The following is a 20,096-nucleotide window of genomic DNA, read 5'->3' as shown; positions in this document are numbered from 1 at the left end:
GGGGGGGGCGCGGTTCCCTATGACAGCTAGCTGTCCCCGCCCCGGACGCAACCCCCCTCCAGTCCAGCTTCTCGACGCAGCCAGATCCCCTGCTCGGCCCCCGCCCCCCTCCCCAGCCACCGAGCCGCCCCAGCAGCTGGGGAAAGCGAGAGGGGAGGAAAGTCCTGGCTTCGGGGAGCTGGGGAGTCCCGCAGCCAAAAGCGGGGTATCGGAGACCCACCTGAGGGGGCTTCGGGAACCCGGCAAGCGGCGGCGGGTCCTGGGGGCGCGGGGCCGGACGCGGGCTCAGCGCCGAGTCGCGGAGGGGCTCATGGCCCGGAGCGGGAGCCCGCGGCTGCCGCGTCACGCCGCGCAGAGCCCTGCAGGGAGCGGCCCGCCCGGCCCGGCTCGGCTCGGCTCCGTCCGCTCGCCCGCGCGCGCTCGCTTGCTCGCCGGCCTCCGCTCGGTCCGCCCGGGCTCGGCGCGGTGCGCGGTGCTCTCAGCCCCGGGATCTGCAGGGATCCATCGTCCGGCCGGGAGGCGGCGGGAGGGAAGGCGGAGGGGGAGGGGAGAGGGTGCGCGTGCGCGCCTACGAGTGTCTGCGAGGGTGTCTCTGGGCCGGTGTGCGCGCGGGGCCCCCGGACGCGGGAGCGGGACCGAGGGCTCCCCCCGCTGCCTCGCCCCCTCCTCCCGGCCGCTCTCGGCGGCTCTGCCTGCCTCCGGTCCGGGAGCCGTCTCCCAGCCTGCGAGGCCCTATGGCTTGTGTGTGTGACTATGTGTGGTGTGTGTGTGCGCGCGTGCCCCTCTGCGCGAGAGAGGGAGGGGAGTCTGCCCCCAGCGTCCCCTCCCCGCGCTGTCTCCTTCGGATCGATGCTCCTGCCTCTGCTGCTGCTTCCGGTGGCACACGCGTGCGCCGCGCACACACACACACACACGCCACGCGCGAGCTCCAAGTCACACTTGACTGATTCGCACTTGCCGGTGAGACACAGACACGTAAGACCAGAGTCACACTACGCCACTCACAGTCACACACACACACACACACACACACACCTCGACTCCACACATCCTCAGAGGCCTGGCCTACAGGGTAGGCTCTCAGAGCTACACCGATTCACCTGTTCTTATCCCTGCTCCCACCTATGTGTGACATGTACACACATGTACATATGTAAACAAACACAGCTTGGCTGTTCAAACTCCATCCTTGTAGCCTTGGGCTTGCCTTTAGAGGGTGGCATGTTTGTTCAAATACGTAACCGGATCGTTACGCTTAGGGGGAGCATGGGGCAGGATTCTTGAATTCCAAGTGTCTCTGGGGAGGGGAGGACCATCTTGGAGCATCTGTGATTCCCATAACTCCCCACCCTCACGGGTTGAGCGACACATGGAAGTTTCCTCAAATGGCTGCAAATTGCTTCAGTCACCTGGGATGTTATTGAGGGAGCAGCGGGGGTGGAAGGAAGGTGATGAGGTGAGGTGGAGGCAGACAAGGACTAATCAAGGCCAACGAGCAGCCTCAAGAGTCTGAGGAAGATGAAAGTTGTGAATCAGGTAATCTCAGCTTCCAGAACTGGCCCTGCCATTCATTAGCACGGGCAGGTCTGTTGACCTCTCTGAGCTGAGTTTCCTCATCTGTAAGATGGGGATAATATTTATTTCACAGGAATTTCTCAGTATTATATAAGCTAATGCATAGAAAGTGCTAGCACAGCAGCTTGTACCTAGTGAATACCCAATAACTATTATTAGTAGTATTAACGTTCAGATCCAGATAAAAACACAAGTGCAGCCAAATCAGGGCCGAATCTGAGAGTGGTTCTCAGCCCAGGCTGCACATTTGAATCACCTGGGAAGCTTTTTAAAGTGATGCTGTGGCCCCACCTTAGTCCAGTTAAATCAGAGTCTCTGACTGTGGGGCTCAGATTTCCCATCTTTTCAAGACCTCTAATATGTAGCAGCCAGTCTTGAGAAACCTTGATCTTGAGAATCCACAGGTCTGAATCTAGGCTTCAGTATAGTTCCTTGTATGACAGGCCCAGCCTCAGAAGTTCTTTCTTTTTTGTTTTTTAAAGATTTTATTTATTTGAGGGGCGCCTGGGTGGCTCAGTCGTTAAGCGTCTGCCTTCAGCCCAGGGTGTGATCCCAGAGTCCTGGGAGCGAGCCCCACATCAGGCTCCTCCGTTGGGAGCCTGCTTCTTCCTCTCCCACTCCCCCTGCTTGTGTTCCCTCTCTCGCTGGCTGTCTCCCTCTCTGTCAAATAAATAAATAAAATCTTTTAAAAAATAAAATAAAATAAAGATTTTATTTATTTGAGAGAGAACAGGCACCTGGGTGGCTCAGTTGGTTGGGCGGTTGGGGGTCTGGCTTCAGCTCAGGTCATGATCTCAGGGTCCTGGGATGGAGCCCCGCGTCTCAGCAGGGAGCCCACTTCTCTCTCTTCCTCTGCCTGCCGCTCCCCCTGCTCCTGTGTGTGCTCTCTCTCTCAAATAAAAAGAAAATCTTAAAAAAAGAGAGAGAGAAAGAGTACACACGAGCAGGGGTGGGGGTTGGGGGAAGGCCAGAGGGAGAAGCAGACTCCCTGCTGAGCAGGGAGCCAAGGCAGGCCTCAATGGGGGTGTGGGGCTCATCCCAGGACCCAGGGATCAGGACCTGAGCCCAAGGCAGATGCTTAGCCAGCTGAGCCACCAGTTCTTTCTTATGCACAAGCCACGTGCATCATGTTATTGTTTCCTCTTCACTGAGCTGAGATGGAGTCCTCACACAACCCCCCATCCCTGCCCTGTACATCTCAGCAAACCTACACTGTGTCAAACCCCAGGACTGGCCCTGGGGATGCGGTGAGGAGTGGCATGTCTTCAAAATTTCCCAGTGTCAAAGGAGAGAGGAATGTGTTGACAAGTGCCTCTAGTGCAAAGGCCAGGAGGGAAAGTGAGGGATGGGCCAGGGCCGCTGGCAGAGAGTGGCAGAGGAGCAAGTCATACTGACAGGGGTTTGGGCTGCAGGGATGAGGAAAAGGGGAAGTCAGCTTCAGCAAGATGACACTTGAGGGATCCAAGGACTGTGATCAGTGTCCCACTGCTCCTTTCTGCTTCTCTGGACTCTCCTTCCTCTAATGCAGGATGTGACAGGTTCTAGCTCCTTCAGCCTCCTCCCAGTCCCTTGCCCACACTTCTCTCCTCTCTGGCTCCTATAGTCCCTGGACCTCAGTGCCCTTTCTCCCCTGGGGCTGAGAGAAAAGTAGGCCTGGAAATACTCTTCCCTCTACTGGCATGCGACATCTGGCCAGGACCCCCTCCCCAACCCCCCAACCCCCCTACCCCTGCCACCGGAGCTTTGGCATTCTGCTGACCTGGGATTCAAATTCCACCTCTGTCACACCAGTGCTGTGTGATCATGGACAAGTTGCTTCACCTGTCTGAGCCTCACTGTTTCAATAAACTGTAAGATTTGGCTAAAGCTCACAATGATGAAATAATGTGTGCCTAGCAAACAGTAGGTGTTCCATCAATAGTAGCAAGTATTATTTTCATCCCTGAGAGGCTGATGGGGGCAAATTCCCCATGGACACTTCCTTTGCAGATGGCCCCATCTGCTCTAGGTACTGAAGCACCCTCCAGCCTCTCACAGACAAGGGGGAAGGGAGGAGGGCAAAGAGGGGGGCGAAGCCCCCTGGGACTCCCAGGCAGCTCTTCTCTGCTCCCCCATGCGTGAAATCACACAAGCCCCAATCTGTCTGCACCCACTTCATCTGCCAGCTCAGCAAATGCAGAGACAATTAAGGAGTTAATTAGCAGGCGGCTGGGAAGGGGCTGTGGACCTAGGGCTGATGGGACCCATCAACACACCCCTCCCTCTCCCCTCTGGGCTCCATGTTGCCCCTGTGATCCTCATTTTCCCCTCTGCTTTCTCTTTTCTGGTCCGAATGCTCCTCTTACCTTCCTAGCTCATTTCTCTGTTACCCTCGCCTTTTCCCCCCAGCCCCATGCTGTCTTCCTCTCTTCCTCCCTGGTCCTGTCTCTGATCTCTCTCCTCCCCCATTTAGCTTGCCCTCCCTTTCCCAGCCAAGTCACTGCCTCTTCCATCCTTCAGAGCTCACCCTTCTCCCCATGTCCTCCTCTTATTCAGGCCCCACTTCACTCTCCACCCCTTCTCCCTCTGCCCTCATCACCCCTCCCTCTCCAACTTGAATGTAGGTCTCAGAGAATGTGGCGTGTTCGCTCATTTGGAGTGCTCCAGGGCTCCAGGAGTCAGGGTTCAAGGTCACCTGCCAGACTGGGTCCCCACTTCTGTGATTTGAAGAGGTCCCCTCTGGTCCTTACCTTCTCCCAGCACCTCTCACTCCAGCACCTCTCACTCCGGAGTATCTGTCTCTTTCCTGTGCCAGTGCCTCTCTGGGGGCTCTCTCCCCAAACTGCTCCTGCTGACATTCTCAGGGTCTTGGCAGTTCTTGTGCACATCCAGGACCATGCTGGACCCTTCTTTTTTCTCCCTTCCTCCCCAGGGAAGGGGCCAGCAGATGGGCACCTTTCTTCCATCATACACCCCAGTTTGTGTGTCATCATGACACTCGGGGAGTCACGGCTTCAGAAGAAAGGGATGATTAAAGAGAAAACAGAGAGTGGAGAGACGGAGAAAGGCAGAGTGCAAGGGAGAGGTGGAGAAATTGGGGCCAAGGCAGAGATTAAGAGGGCAGACGTGGTGGGGAAAGGAGGAGGAGGGAAGGAAGATTGAGGCGAGAGAAAGGATGAGGAGAGAAGGTGGTAATAGAGACTGAAAGATTGGGAAGAGACTGCTAAGGTCCCTTCCCTGCTTTAAAATTCTGGGTCTTTGAAGAGTGAACAAAGGAGAAACAAAAGACCCACAGAGTGTCTGGGCCTTTTCCTCTTCCAGGAAACTTCCCTGGTTAATCCCTCACCCTAGCACTGACCTCCCATTCCCTGGGGCACCAGCTGCCTTGGTGTCTGTTCTGTGAGCTCCGGCTGCCCTGACAGCAGGTCTGTCCTGTGTCATTCCCTCGTACCCCCTCCTCAAGGTGAAGTGCTTCACCGGAGTGGGTAGTAGCTGTCTAGACCTCCACGGGAGGGAAGGGGAAAGGGTTGTGGACAAGGCAGATGGAAGTGAGGGGATGACTGGGCTCCACCCGCACTCAGTCAGTCCCCTGGATCCTGGCTACCTTGAGGGCAGGGACTGCGTCTGCAGCTCCAGGAGGCCAGGACCGGGCCCTGGCCTGGCACTTCGAGCTGCTCAAAAGTGTTTGGTGAGTTGCATCAATGAGGAGTATCCCTGGGGCCAGAGCTGGGTCTGAGGGTCCCCTGGGCTTGGGGATATCCTCTATCCTCTGCATCAGTCGGCCCTGTGGGGCGCGTATGTCTCTGAGCTGTCCCTCTGCTGAGCACAATCCTCCCCACCCCAGGAGGACCCTTCTACAACCCATGGCTTCCCCATGGACCCTCCTCCCACCTTACCCAGGCCCCTCTGGAAGGCGCAATCTCAGCGCTCAGGGCAGCCTTTGAGCCGGAGGAGGCAGTGCCGGTGAATAATTCATGGGGCTGGGAGGCCCTTATCTCCCAGGCCGGCCCCACCCGGGGCCCCTGCGCCGGGCTGCTGTCCCGCGGCTCCCCGCTTTATCTCGACGCCCAGCTTGTAATGCAGCCCGCCATATCACAGGCAGAAGGGGAGATTAATTTTCTGGTTTTGCATGGGCGGGGAGGAGGAGGGGGCGTGGGGAGGTGCCGGGGAGCAGAAGCTGGGATCTTTCCGATTTCAGACTCCAGCGGCTTAATCCTCTCCCAGGCCTGCAGGAAGGGGAGGAAGAGGGTGTTGCAAGCCAAATTTCATCATCAGCGGCAGCCCCAACAGAGGGAGGAGGAGGCGAGGGGCAAACAGAAGGGAGAAGCAGGGCTCTGGCGCAGAAAAGGGAGTTGTTTGGAAACAGGGTAAAAGGCAGTCCTCTCAGCCTGGGCTTACAGACTGCTCGGCTTGTCAGGAGAAGAGAGCCGGGCACGTGGGGCGCACGTGTGGGCACACACATGTGTACACATGGAAGTTCCGGGCCCACGGGCGTACCTCTTAGGGAAGTGGCACCAGCACTGGTGTCTGTCACACCTCACACGGGGCCTGGCACGCAAGAGTCCAAAAACAATGTTGACTGACTGAGGGGTTGACTGTCTGGGAGAACACTGGTGAACTGAGCGGATAGAGCTCCACATGCTCCTGGAACGTGGCTCTGCCATTTTTCATCCGCTCCACGGGCCCCAGCACACACAGGCTGCGGGCTCCTTCGGTGTCCTGTGTCTCTATGGTCTACATAGGCCAGCGAGGGTGAGGACACTGGCCTGGGGAGCCTGGAGGTCCCTGCAGCTTCTGCTTAGATGACACAACCACCCCGAGCTAGAGGACTCTAACACCTGTTCACTGAGCGCTTATTACGCGCCAGGACCTGGGCAGGGCAGCCCTGTGCTCCCCAAGATCAATATTAGAAGCGAGTCTCACCTTCAAGGAGCTTATGGACCAACTGGGAGGACCAGACACATAAGGAAGATGTGATGCACGACAGAATGTGATGTTTGCCATGAAAGAACTATTAATCAAGTGCTCCAAGGAGGAAGAGAATGGACGATGACCAAGAAAATGTCCTGGAGGATGGAGCATTTGAGATGGGTTTTGAAGCATGGGTAGGAGTTCGAATTAGCCATAATGGCTTAGGAAGGAGGCAAGGCATTTTAGGAGGAGGAAGAAATGGGAGAAATGATCATAGAGGATGAGGGTGAAGCAAATAGATAGTAACCTTGTCTGATGGGTGAGGGGGAATCGTGAGAGCCAAGGCTGGGAAGCAGGCAGAGGTGAGGACATGAAGGTTCTTGACATATGGAAGGAGCTTGCATTTGTCTGGGGTCATTGGAGAGCAACTGCAGGCTCTTGAGCAGGATTAAAGTGGTATGGGGGGAAGATAAAGATAGCCAACATTATTGAGCTGTTGCACACTGGGTATTGTTCTAAGTGCTAGGGAAGCAATTCTCTCATTTAATCCTCACAGCTACCCTCTAAGTAGGTAGTAATATTATCCCATTTTATAGATGAGCAAATGGGGTCACAGAAGTCTTGGCAAGAGGATGGGAATTAATTGAAGAAAGCAGGAATCACAGATGGGAAGTTTAGGATGATAAATTCTTTAATGTCTCAAGCACTTTTGGGCATGGAGGGGAATACTCATTATTTTTTTCTACTTTGATGTCCAGTTTATTAATCTTTATTCAATTATTAACATTCCTCTAAATATTCTCATGCCACTTATGCAGCCAATAAATCAAAAACTTATGAATTTGGCAAATTGTATTTCCCCAAATATTTAAACATCGACTGCAAGTGAAATTAATTAAACTCTTCATAAATCAGGTTTTCTTAAAAACTCGCAACATCTTAAAGCGCAGACAAAACAAACAATATTACTGGGCGCTGGGGTGGCTCAGTCTGTTAAGTGTCTGCCTTCAGGTCAGGATCCCAGGGTCCTGGGATGGAGTCTTGCATCCCGCATGAGGCTCCCTGCTCAGCGGGGAGTCAGCTTCTCCCTCTGCCCCTCCCCCCACTTGTGCTCTCTCTTTCTCTCTCTCAATCTCAAAAATAAATAAAATTAAAAAAAAAACAATATTACAATGATCACCCCCCCAAAAGCCCATTACAAAAACAATATCTTGAATTTAAATTTCTTTGCTCAATATTTGTAATATTATTTTCTTCATTCTTATTCTCTTTTCTTCCTGGGATAGGATTTTTCTGACTTAACCTAGAAAGTCAAGGTTTACCTGCTCCAGCAGGCTGAGGGTGCAGATTGAGTTGCCTGGAGTTGATCTGGGACCAGGCACAAGGTCCTGTCTGGGTGGGGCTTCCGTAGAGATTCTCCTGGACTTCATTATGCAGCCCTTCACCTATTCCATCAGGAACGGTCCTCTTTATGCTTGGACCAATCACAGATTCTGAATTTCTGTGTGTGACCCTAATCTTTTCCCCAGAATGATTCTACTTCTGAGTGCCTTATCTTTACAGTACAGCCCACTGTGTTCTGAGTGGGGCCTGGTCTGGTTCAGCTAAGTCTAAGCCCTTGGTCAATTGGTTAACCGGAACTACAGCCTTCCCTTCTCTGCTGCTACGACCTGCACTATTGTGAACTAGGGCACTGAAGCAAGGGTCTAAGACGAGGCATTAAAGGCTTGAATTAAAGCAGTGGCAATGGAAATAAAAAGGAAAGGACAGTTTTCAGAGACTCTGTGAAGGCAAAATTGACTTCTATTAAATGGAAGAGAATAGTTCACCTCATAGAATCAAATAAAAATACATGAGAAGGTCCTTTGTGGCGTATAAGAACCGCTAAATCCGAGTTGTTTTTGCTTTTGTTATTATGTTACCATTATGAGACGGCCAAGGACAAAGCCTTAGGGAGTTCACCCAAATTTAAGGGGCGCGCAGCAGGACCAGAGGCAGGAAAGGAGGCTTGAAGAGAAAGGGAACTGAGGAAGATCGGTCAAAGAGAAGAACCAGGAGAGAGAGGGGGTCATGCAGACCAAGCACGTGGGAAGCATGAGCACGGTCAGGAGTATCTTCCAGAGGCCCAGGAGGGAAGAGGGAGGCTAAGGTCTGAACTAGGGTGGGGACAATATGCGTGTGTTGGGAGGAAGAAAGGAAACAAAAGAGGTGAGTGGTATCTTAAGAGACAGAAGTGGCAGATGCGGACTGTCCGGACAGACTGATGAGGGCCAGAGGGGGAGTTGCAATTCTAAGGTCATGCACCTGGGGGTGGGGAGACTGGGCAGTTGCAGGAAAGGGAAGTTGGGGTGGCCCGGGGTCCTATGGTACACAGAGTGAAGGCGCCCCACTATGACCAGGTTTGACTATCCTTTGCAAACAGACACTATTCTGTCAGTCACATGGCCCTTGGTCTTCTAGCCTGGTCATCATCCACTCAACCTCTACCATTCTCATGGGAATTTGAATCAGAGAAATTCAGAACTGGCAGGGTCTTCAGAGGTCATCTGATCTACCCTCCACCTTCAACTACCACCATTAAACAGATGAGGACATTGAGCAGAAGAAGCATGGTTAGTGAGTGACAAATCTGGGATTGGAATCCTGGTCTTTTTCCTCCCAATCTAATATACTTTACCCTTGTCACTCAACCCGATGGTTCTACTTCAAGAGGACTTGGGTCCATGGCACCCAATATCACCTGTCTGCTTAAAGAGACTTTTCCAGATAATAGGCTTTATGTTGGCTTACCTGACCTAAAAACCTTGGCATTGGGGTGGGATTAGGGGGCTTAGTGATAGTCATGGAAGGTATGAGACATCAGAAGGGATGAGCCTCTTCCGTGCTTGTCAAAGAACAGAGGTAATATTGGGGGGATTTTAAGAAATAGCAAGTAGTCAGAAGTGGGGAAAGATTAGAGGAAGGAGCTAGAGGCAGGGGGATTGGAGAGGATGGACTAGCCTGAGCTTAGCAAAGCTCTAGCCTAAAGCCTATGTGAAGAATTGAGAGAGGGAAGATACAGTGATGGTGGTGGTGGGCTTTGTCCTATGGGAACGTGGATGTGAGGACACAGTGTAGGATTAGGGGGATGGCCTTATCTCACTTGTGAGAACTGCAGCCCAGCCCCCAAACTGGCAGCACCTCTCTGTCTCCCCTGGGCCTCTGACCACTCTCTTCTCCTTCCGTCCTTTGATTGCTGGTGGTAATTGCTCTCCATTTGGCCATTACTTAGCTCATTAATTGCCTACAGGAGAACATCAGCCTAGGGTGGGGGTGATTGGCAAAGAAAGCAATGGGGAGGGAGGACTCTAGGGGAATGGATATGGACCTGGACCTGGGATGGGGCTGGGGTGCAGGGGAGGAGAGTGGGTCTTGTATATCTGGCCCTAGTCAGCGGCACTCCTCTGCCCAGATCTAATTTGGAGGATTCACTTTTCAACTCTAATATGGACACGAATACTTTCACTCTCTGATACCCTACCATCCCGGATGCAATCATACTCTCCATCTTTCCTCCTCCACCATCATCATTACGATCATCACCATTGTAGTAGGCAGCCTTTAAGGTGACTCCCACTGGCCACTCCCAGTATTCATGCCCTTGTGTAATCCTATCCCCTCAAGTATGGGCTGTATTAGTGTTGGCGAGAACATGGAGAAAAAGGAATCCTCGAGCACTGTTGGTTGGAATGCAAGCTGGTGCAGCCACTGTAGAAAACAGTATGGAGTTTCCTCAAAAAGTTAAAAACAGAACTACTCTACGATCCAGTAATTGCACTACCTTTAACTGACTGAGCCATCCAAGTGCCCCCCTCACTCACCTCTACTTTAAACTCAAATGTGGATTCTCTCATGAGCACCACCCCCACAATCACCTCCGGCTGTAAATGTTTTCCTAACACCCAGTATGTACCAGACTCCCTGCAAGCCCCGAGAGTACAAAGAGGTAGGAGATAAGACCATAGTCTGGGCCCTCAGAGAATCAGTGGAGACTCTCTTGTGGGATCAGGACACATTCATAAAAAGCGAACAGTAAGTCAAGGAAGTCTATCCTTACTGCCACTTTGCATGGTAGGCAAGGCTTCACAGAGGCCTCGACGGATGGGTGAGATCTCGATAGGCAATGGGGGAGGCGAAGACATGAATCAGCCCGATGTGTCAGCAGAAAATAAAGTGAGATCTGGCCAGAGGGGAGAACCATGCAGGGGGCAGTGGGAAACGAAGCTGGAACCAGAAAAGAAGCACATGAAGGTACCATGCATTTGTGCAGGGCTCTACGCTTTCCAAAACATTCTCTGTGCTCAGTTGAGTAAGTAGTGCCATCCTCTTAAAGCCCTGCCCAGGTTCCCAGCTCAGCCAAAGGAACCAGGCCTGGGACTGAAGCTTCAAACCTTTTGCTCCAATCGGAGGCAGCATGGAATGATGTTGTCCAGCCCACCTGAGTCACAGTTCCTTCCAGCATATAAAAATGGGCAAGTTATCCAACCTTGTGTTGGTTACATCCCCTTCTCAAGCTGATGTAGAGACCAGATATCATATGAAAAACACTGCAGATGTTTCCAGGCAGCCTGGAGAGGAATATTAATCCCATCCCCTAGGCTCCCTGCACGCTCTCCTGCCTAGTGCCTTGTCCATTTGCCTGGAAGCTGGGCAGAAGTCACCTCGTTTGCATCCACTGCACACCTCCAGGGGGCAGTTAGCCTATAAACACGAGGGTAGAAGGTTGGAAAGAGACACTTATTGACCAGCTACTTCTAAAACCTCCCCCTCCAGGATGTCTTTCAGGATTGGCCCGGGGGAGTCAACTCCTCAGTTCAGGCCGGTTTGACAAACAAAACAAAACAAAACAAAACAAAACAAAACAAAACAAAACAAAACAAAAACCCGACATCCGCCTTTTCCAGGGAAACTACTCCCTCTGCCCACTGGGGAGGGTGGGGCCCAGGGCCGTGATCCTAGAACTGGAAAGAACCCTCTAGAGCTTCTGGATGAAGCGCAAGCCCATCCTGGCCAGGGAACATACCAGGAATCCCCATGAACACGGAGACGACAATGCTACCACACTTGTTTACGGTTTTCTTATCCTGAGGCTTTGTTGACTCTCACCACTGCCCTAGGACATAGATAGGCCTTACTACCTGCTTCATCTCCACTTCACAGATGAACAAATGCGAGCTCAAAGAGGTGAAGTGACGTGACCCAACACCACTGAAGTGGTGAATGGCTGAGCTGACCTCAGGATGCCAAATGCCATGTGGTCCCCCAACCCCACTCTGCCCCAGGCTCAGAGACGCTCAGTGACTTGCCTGAAGTCCCTTGTAGATGCAGCAGGGGGGCTAGAACCCAGGCCTCCTCTCCAGCCCCTAGAGCAGTGTTCTTTCTGCTCCATCACCCTGCACCGGGTAGAAAAACTGCTTCGGGGAAGCACAAGTTTGGCAATGGGAAGGGAGAACTGATGGGAGGGGAGGGGAGAGGAAGGGAGGGAAGCTGCAACCCTGCGGGTGACTGCGGAGGATGGGGTCGATATGGAGATGGGAGGGCTGGGACTCAGGGGTCCCCAGCTGGCTGGGCCTGGGACCAGCCCTCCCCACTCCATCAGGCCTGAGGCTGCAGGCTGCCATTGTTCCTCCGCCAAGACCCCTGGAGAGCCCGAAATCAAATATTCCTCTTCCCCTGTTCAGGCAGCCTTATTGCCATTGACAGCAAATGTATTGCTCTAATCTTTTCTCATTTTGCCAAGATGGGCTCCATTCTGACCTCCCTCTCAGCCTTGAAGGCTTCACAGAGGCGGGAGGGATGCGCTGGGGTGGGAGGGAGGTGCAGGGGCTTGGCTGTAAATGGGGCAGCTGCAGTGATCCCAGATTTGATATGGCCTTGTCTCTCTAGAAGGCTGGAAGACTCAAAAATTGAGAGATGTCTGGGGGGAACCCATGACTGAGGGATCCCCCATGAAAGCAGATGGGAAAGGCTTGGTGGGCAACGGGGAAACAGGCCCTAGGGGCCCCAGGGAAGCAGACAGGCCTGGTGTGTGCGGGTGTTTGTCTACATACGCTTGTGCGTTGGAGCCAAAACTCTAAGCTTGGGAGATGGTCCTGTTGAGATGGGGGAAGGCAGGGTGGGTGCACCCTCTCCGGAGTGACGGGCCTGCCCCGCCTGTCCTGCTGTCTACTCTGCTGTCCAGAGAAGCCTTGCCAATATGAATGCCCCCTTCTTTTCTGCCTCTCCTTCTGGTCTTTTCTGCTTAGATGAGCACAGCAAGCTTGGCACACCTCGGGAAGGTATTGTGGAAGGGCCAGAGGTGTGGGAGGGCAGAAGGAAAAAGGCTTGGGAGACATGCAGCCTGGGGGTCAGGGCTGGGACCCAGAGCCCAGGCAAGGGGGAAGAGGGGCCGTGTAGGGCAGAGTGGTTGTGGGAAGGAATTCACTGCTTAGAGCCAGCTGGGATACATAAGAGAGGAACCGAAGATGAGTGGAGCTTGGCCAGGAAGGAGAAGTGTTGGCCCATCTAGAGCAAGAGTAAGGCAGTAAGGGGTGAGGGTCCAGTGCTCTGGCCCAAGGGGGCTGGGGGCCCTGGGTCCTTCTTCATTTGTTCTGCTAAGATCAAGCCTGAGAGAGAGAGAGAGAGAAAGAGTCAGTCCTAGGGGGTGTAGAGTCTCTGTGTCCCATCACGGCGAGCACCTGTCTGTGTTTACCTTCAGGTGGCGCTGGAAAGTCTTCTGGACCCTGACAATTTGAGTATGACAGTCTCAGCCTCTGGGGTCTGTGTGTGGAAGCCCCCTTCTCTCTGGCCCTTGCCAGGGAGAAATCCCTGACTGGAGAGGCTGAGCTGGGTCAGAGCTCTGCCCAGGGTTCCGCAGGGCTGGGCTGGGCTGGGGGTGTGGTGAGAGTGGAGGGGGGTTGCTGGCCTCTCCTATCTTCCCCTCTTGCCCAGAGCTGCTGACTCCTCTTCTCAAGCGAGAATGATTTCCCTTTTTATACAGAACTCCCTGCCTGACCTGACCTTCCTGTTCCTCTCTGACTGTCCTCAGCCTCACCTTCAGAAAGGCTTCCCTGCCTCCACGGGTCTTCATCCGTTCCCTGCACCCCTGAGCTGAGTGCCAAAGCCACTCGGGAGGGCCATCTGTGCCTTGTTTGGTACCTTTTCTCCCCTCAGTCCCCTTCCCTTGCCCCAGGATAGCTGAGGTGAAATGTGAGGACACTTCCACGTGGCAGGCTAGGAAATGGAGCTCCAGGTCCAACCAGAGGAGAATTACCGCTCACTATGACAGGTGCATGCACAGTGTTAAGTGCCCTGGGACCCAGGTCACTGTCCCCTCTGGGTCCCTTACCTCCCCCAACTCTGGAGATACATCTCTCTTACAGAGCCTATATGTAACAGGTCTCAGCTGTGGTCTCTAGACCCAGGACTCGAACCTTGGTCCCACCCTCTCTCAGTTTGGCACAGCTGTCTGGCCTTTGGGCCTCAGTTTCCACACTGTACAGGGCTTCAGCGCCCCCTAGTGGTCTAAAGTCCATTCACGGTGCAGCTGTGTATGGTGATAGTTGCAAGGGCATTCAGAGGATACTTAGCCCAGAGGTTTCCAACCGTTTTAATTCCAAAAAAAATTTCCATGATCCTGACACGTTAACAGTCGTATTTTTTAAAAAAGATTTTATTTATTTATTTGACAGAGAGAGAGGCAGCCAGCAAGAGAAGGAACACAAGCAGGGGGAGTGGGAGAGGAAGAAGCAGGCTCCCAGCGGAGGAGCCTGATGTGGGACTCGATCCCAGGACTCCGGGATCACGCCCTGGGCCGAAGGCAGACGCTTAACGACTGAGCCACCCAGGTGCCCCAACAGTCGTATTTTTTAAGTAAACTCTACGCCCAATGTGGGGCTCACACTCATGACCCAAGATCAAGAGTTGTGCGCTCTACCGTCTGAGCCAGCCAGGTGTCCCAACAGTTGTATTTTTGATATCTGTTGGTTGAGAAAATACATAATGACTGAATTTTGGGCTGCATCATCAAAACTCATTTGTATTTTATTCTCCCCCAGCAATCACACAGTTACACATAGAGTTCCTCAGAGTCTTCAGGGGGTCAGGGGCCGAGTCTCCTGTGATCCCTCCACAGCCTCTACAGTTTGGGAACCACAGATTGAAACCACTCCTCAGGTCACAGATGATGAAACAAGCTAGAAGGGAAGAGATCTGTTTAAATTCACATAGCGAGTGAGGGTGTTGCACCATACTTGCTATGATTTACATAAATCTCTGGTCTTTTTAAAGAACCAGTTATTTTCCTCTCTCATTCCATAGCTATTGGAGCGCAGTGGTTCTCAAAGTGTGGTCCCCAGACTAGTAGCATCGGCATCGCCTGGAAATGTGTTAGAAACGCAAATTCTCAAGCCCCACCAAAGACCCAGTGAATCAGAAATTCTAATGGTGGGCAAAAAAAAAAAAAATTCTAATGGTGGGACCCAGCAGTCTGTGTTTTAACAAGAACTCTGGAAGGGGTTCTAATGCACACCTACATCTGAAAACCACCGGTAGAGAGCAGGGACCTACTGAAGGTCAGGCACGTTGTCAGAGATGCGACAAAGTGGGGTCGAATGAGCTGTGGTCTCTGTTTTTCAGAGAGACTGGAATCTGGGGGAGTTGAGCTCAGTACAGTAACTACAGCCCTCCTCTAAGCAAGGCTCCTGGGTGCTTGGGAGAGGCCCTGGTGTGTTTCTGAAGGGGCCTTGGTTCTATTATGGTCTGATTTCGTTGGACACCTTATTCATTGTGAGAGGGTGATTCCTAGGCATGAAGTAGGGAAACCATGGATTGGGGAAGATTTGTTTTTGTTTTTGTTTTTGCTTTGATGAGAGGGAGAAGGATCATCAGAAGAAAGAGACAAGGGGCGCCTGGGTGGCTCAGTCAGTTAAGCCTCTGCCTTCCACTCAGGTCATGATCCCAGGGTCTTAGGATAAAGTCCTGTGTCGGGCCCCTGGGCTCCCTGCTCAGCAGGGAGTCTGCTTTTCCCTCTCCCTCTGTGCGTTCTCTCTCAAATAAATAAATAAATAAATAAATAAATAAAGTCTTAAAAATTGTCTAAAAAAAGATGAAAGAGACAAAAGAAACAGAGAGGAGGACAGGGAGACACAAAATAATTGTAAGGGATACTCAGGAGCACTAACTATGTGCCAGGCAATGTGCTGAGAGTTTTGCAAACACTGTTTCATTGAATCCTCCCAACAGCCCTTCAGACTATCATTCTTATCCCCATTTAATAGATAGGGAAATAGAGGCACAGAGAAGTCAAGTTGCCCATCACACAGGTCAGAAGTGATGGAAGTAGACTTTGAAACCGGGCCGGTATAATCCCAGAGTTCACCCATTTAACTACTATACTTTGCTGCTTCTTTTAGAGAAATAGAAGTAAGGCTGATGGGGCATCCGGATGGCTCAGTCGGTGAAGTTTAAGTGGCTGCCTTCTGCTCAGGTCACCATCTCAAGGTCCTGGGATGGATGGGGCCTCCCCCTCAGCAGAGAGTCCACTTCTCCTTCCGCCCCCACCCATGCTCTCTCTCTCATTTTCAAATAAATAAGTAAAATCTTAGTAATCCTGCCATTTGCTCAGAAACCTTCAACGGCTCACTAGTGCCTCGAGAATGAAATTGAACTTATTTGGCGCAGTATTCAAGGTCCCTCACACTGTAAAGTCAAAATTCTTTCCAGTTTTACCCCCACTCACCAAACAGGATCCTTGTACTTCCGCCACACTGGATCAACTCACTTCTCCGCTTTCTCTTAAAACTTCCGGACCACTTCACTTCCTACTCTCTTCCCCGTTGGGATCCTATCCAAACTTCAAAGCTCAGCTCAAATGCCTCTTCTTCCGGGCAGACTTTCCTGATCCTCAGCCAGAAGTGGGGCTGGCTCTCCCTGAACCCCAGAACACAATGCCCACCTCTGCACTTCTGCGCGCTTTGTACCCCCACCGCACCCCCACCTCCGTGCTTAGCACACTGCCTGGAACGCCGAAGTGCTCCCAGCATCTCGGCTTAATTGACAGGGAGAACATTTCTCGAATGGAGGTAGGGAGTGAGACCTCTAGAGACGGAGATCAGAGGAGAAGGCACGAGGAGACAGAAACCGAGACCGGCGGAAAGGATGAAGACGAACACCGGCGTGTGATTAGACGGACCGCAGCCAGGGAGCGGGTCTCCCGTCGCCCCGCCGGGCCTCTTCCCACCGCCCGGGGACGCACGGTGACAGTTCCTCTGTCGCGACTTCTGGCCAGGCGGCCCGGCCCTGGAGAGGTGGGGCGCGGGGGCGGCGGGGCGCTGGCGCGCTCGGGCGGTCACCCGCGTCCTCGTCATTAGCATAAATCCCATTAGCGGCTCCCGGCGCGAGGCGGCGGCGCGGGCGGCGGGGGTGGGGGGAGCGGGCTCAGGTGACCGCCCTCCCCCGCCGGCGGCGAGGGCTGCGGGCCCGGGGCTCACGCGTCCTCCGACGGCGCGTTAGGAAGCAGAGGCCCTTTTACAGCCATTACCTCGCTGGCACCGCAGAACCACCAGGCGAGTGAGACTCGAGAAGCAGGAGATTAAATAACCAAGCCCAGATCTCGCCTCCAATAAGTGGCAGAGCCGGGAATCAAACCCATGCTTTTTGGCACCAGCTTTCACGCTTTTCCCTTAGCAGGTGCAGCCCAGGATGCCTCCCTCCCCAGAGAACTGTAGTTTGGGAAGAAAGGGGGGTTAAGAACCTTCCTCTTTCCCCCAGCCCCCCTCCCCCCACACAACCTCACCTTTTCTGTGTCTTCTTTTCACCGGGCTTGTGCGACACGAAAGGGGCTTGAGTGGAACGGGAGGGGTGTGGTGGTGCCTTGGGCGGAGGGAGGTGTAGGCGGGCAGACAGTGTCTCCAACCCTCATGGCTACCACCATCCCACTGAACTCACTTCTGTTCACTCAGATGGCTACTGGAGCTGCAAAAGCAAGAGAATAGAGCAGTAAATGAGAGGAAGAGCATCTTTAGTTCGCTGGGAGTTTATAGTTTAGTAGGGAAGATAAGGAATATTTACTGAGCACTTACTGTGTGCCAGGCACTATGCTACATGCTTTAGGTTGTATCTCATTTATTCCTCTCAACAACTCTATGAAATAGGTACTATTATGATTTCCATTTATAGACCAGTGAGCAAAGGCACAGCTGACTTGTGAAAGGCCATGGAACTGGTAACTGGAAGAACCCCAGTAGGAATGAGGTGACGTGTGAACGGGCGGGGGACAGGGTGCTGGGGGAGCTTCTAACAAAGGCATGGCTCCAGAGACCTCTGAAACAGGCAGAAAACTCTTAAGCTGCCCTGGAAGGAGGGTGAGTAGAACTTAGCCAGGTGAAAAGGCAATGAGGGTGGGGAGGAGGAAGTGCAAATAAATGCTAGAAGGGTCAGCAAGTGCAGTTCCAGGGGCAAGCCAGGCCAGGTTAGGGGAGCCTTGGTAGGGATTTTGGTCTTTACAAAGGAGGAAGTTGAAATCATTAATGATTTTAAACAAGACAGAGACATGATTAGAGTTGCATTTTTAAAAGATCACTCGGGTGTGAAGAATGCAAGAGAGGGGTAAACAATTTCATTGGTGGTTAGGACTACTGAACTGGACTAGGGTGGTGACGGTAGGAAGGAGAGAAGTGTGCACACAGGAGATACTTAAGAGTTGCGCTCAGTAACTGGACAAGAGGTGACAGGGAGAGGGAGAAAGCTGAGTCATTTTACACCCTCTTCTCTTTTTCCAATCATTAGGTCCAATCGTTTAATAAATGCACTTCATTTCATGAATATCTTTCCCATTGTCCCCTCCTTTCCATCCCTCCTGCCACTGGCCTAATTTGGCTCTTGTCTTTTTTTCCCTAACGACACAGGAAGAGCCTTTCTACTTTCAGATTTTTCCCTCTCCAGACAATCCTCCATGCCAGCCGAGCATATGACCCACATAAAATGCAAACCTAGTCAAAGTCAGTCTGAACCCCATTGTCTTGTCATTGTGTCTATTACAGGACAAAGTCCAATTCCTTTCTAGTCTGGTCTCTACATATTTTGCTAGCTGCTTCTTCCCTTCCTCAAGCCAGAGCTGCCTAAGAAGACATCCCAGTCACTGAACCCCCAGTGTCACCTGAGTGTTGAGGTAAATGTTCCTTCACAGCCCTAAACATTCATAAATTGTTTGCTTGTGTATTTATTAAATATACACATGACTCATTCCTGAGAGGTCACAGGATCCTCCCATTGCTAGGAATGTGCCACCCTCTTCTGTCTGGTAAATTCCTATTCACATTTCAAGTCCTAGCTCAGACATCAAGTCTCTGTAAGCTTTACTAACACTCCCACTTCCCAGATAGGATTAACTGCTTCCTTGTCCGTACTTCTAAAGCACTTTACACATACTGTGTCCTCATACTTACCGTATGGTAGGTATCTAAAGCCACAGACTAATGCAATCAATGAATGCTCCTGATCTTAAAGGGTTGTGGGGAGGATTAAGTGGGATAATACCTGTACAGTCAATATTTACTTTCATCATATCTTCCCTAATAATATTATTAACAATCTGTATTACAGCTTACAAAGTGTAAACTTTGATAGCTTTCCACATATGCTTTTGTTTGGTCTGGGACTAAACTGTGAGATAGGGATAGTACTATTGTTTCTGTTCTATAGTTGGTGAACATGAAGTACAGAAGGGTTACAAAGTGATAATGCAACTGGTTCAGTGGTATGCCTGCTGCACAGAAGGGCTCCAACGGTATTTGTTTAAAATGTTTAAATGGAGTCAAGTTTTCTGGTTATAAAAGCTGTGACCTTTCCTTTAGACCACACTGCTTCTTGTATGCGTTAGCCAGTATTTTTTCAAATTGCGGGTAGCCACTCATTATTGAGTAATGAATCCAATGACATAGAGACAACCAACATGAATGTGGGGGTGAGGGAGAATAGAGAAGTTCAGAGTACATTACATTGTAGTAAGGATGAGCAGAATTCTGTGATATTTGGTTGTAATGTAAAATGTATTTCTCACTGTGAGTCTGCATGAAAAAGTAGAAAGCTCCGTGCTTAGCACAATGCCAAGTTCTAAGTGGACACTTACTAAACGGAATTATAGCACTTTCACTTTGCATCCCCCCCGCCCCCGGGCTGTCTCTTCCATTCTTGGCTACTGGAAAGCAGAGATCATATCATCTTTTTTTTTTCTTAAGATTTTATTTATTTATTAGAGAGAGAGAGCGCTCGCACGCGCGCACGACCAGGGGGGGAAGGGCAGAGGGAGAAGGAAAATCCACACTCCCCACTGAGCAGGGAGCCCCACGTGGGGCTGGATCCCAGGACCCAGGATCATGACCTGAGCTGATGGCAGACGTCTAAAACCAACGGAGCCACGCAGGCGCCCCTCATCTTCATTTTTCTGATACTTTGTAGAGCCCCTGTTACGCTTGCACTCAATAAATGTGTGTCAAGTGAAAACCTGGATGAATGTATCAATAAATGAAGGCATTATATAGCTCAATAAATATGGTTACAAATGACTATTCTATCTCCTTCTGGAATTCTTTCTGTTTAACAGCAGGACCTGA

This window comes from Ursus maritimus, unplaced genomic scaffold (assembly GCF_017311325.1).
Source record: "Ursus maritimus isolate PB19 unplaced genomic scaffold, ASM1731132v1 scaffold_26, whole genome shotgun sequence".
Taxonomy (NCBI): domain Eukaryota; kingdom Metazoa; phylum Chordata; class Mammalia; order Carnivora; family Ursidae; genus Ursus; species Ursus maritimus.
Note: the sequence above shows the minus strand (reverse complement) of the source record.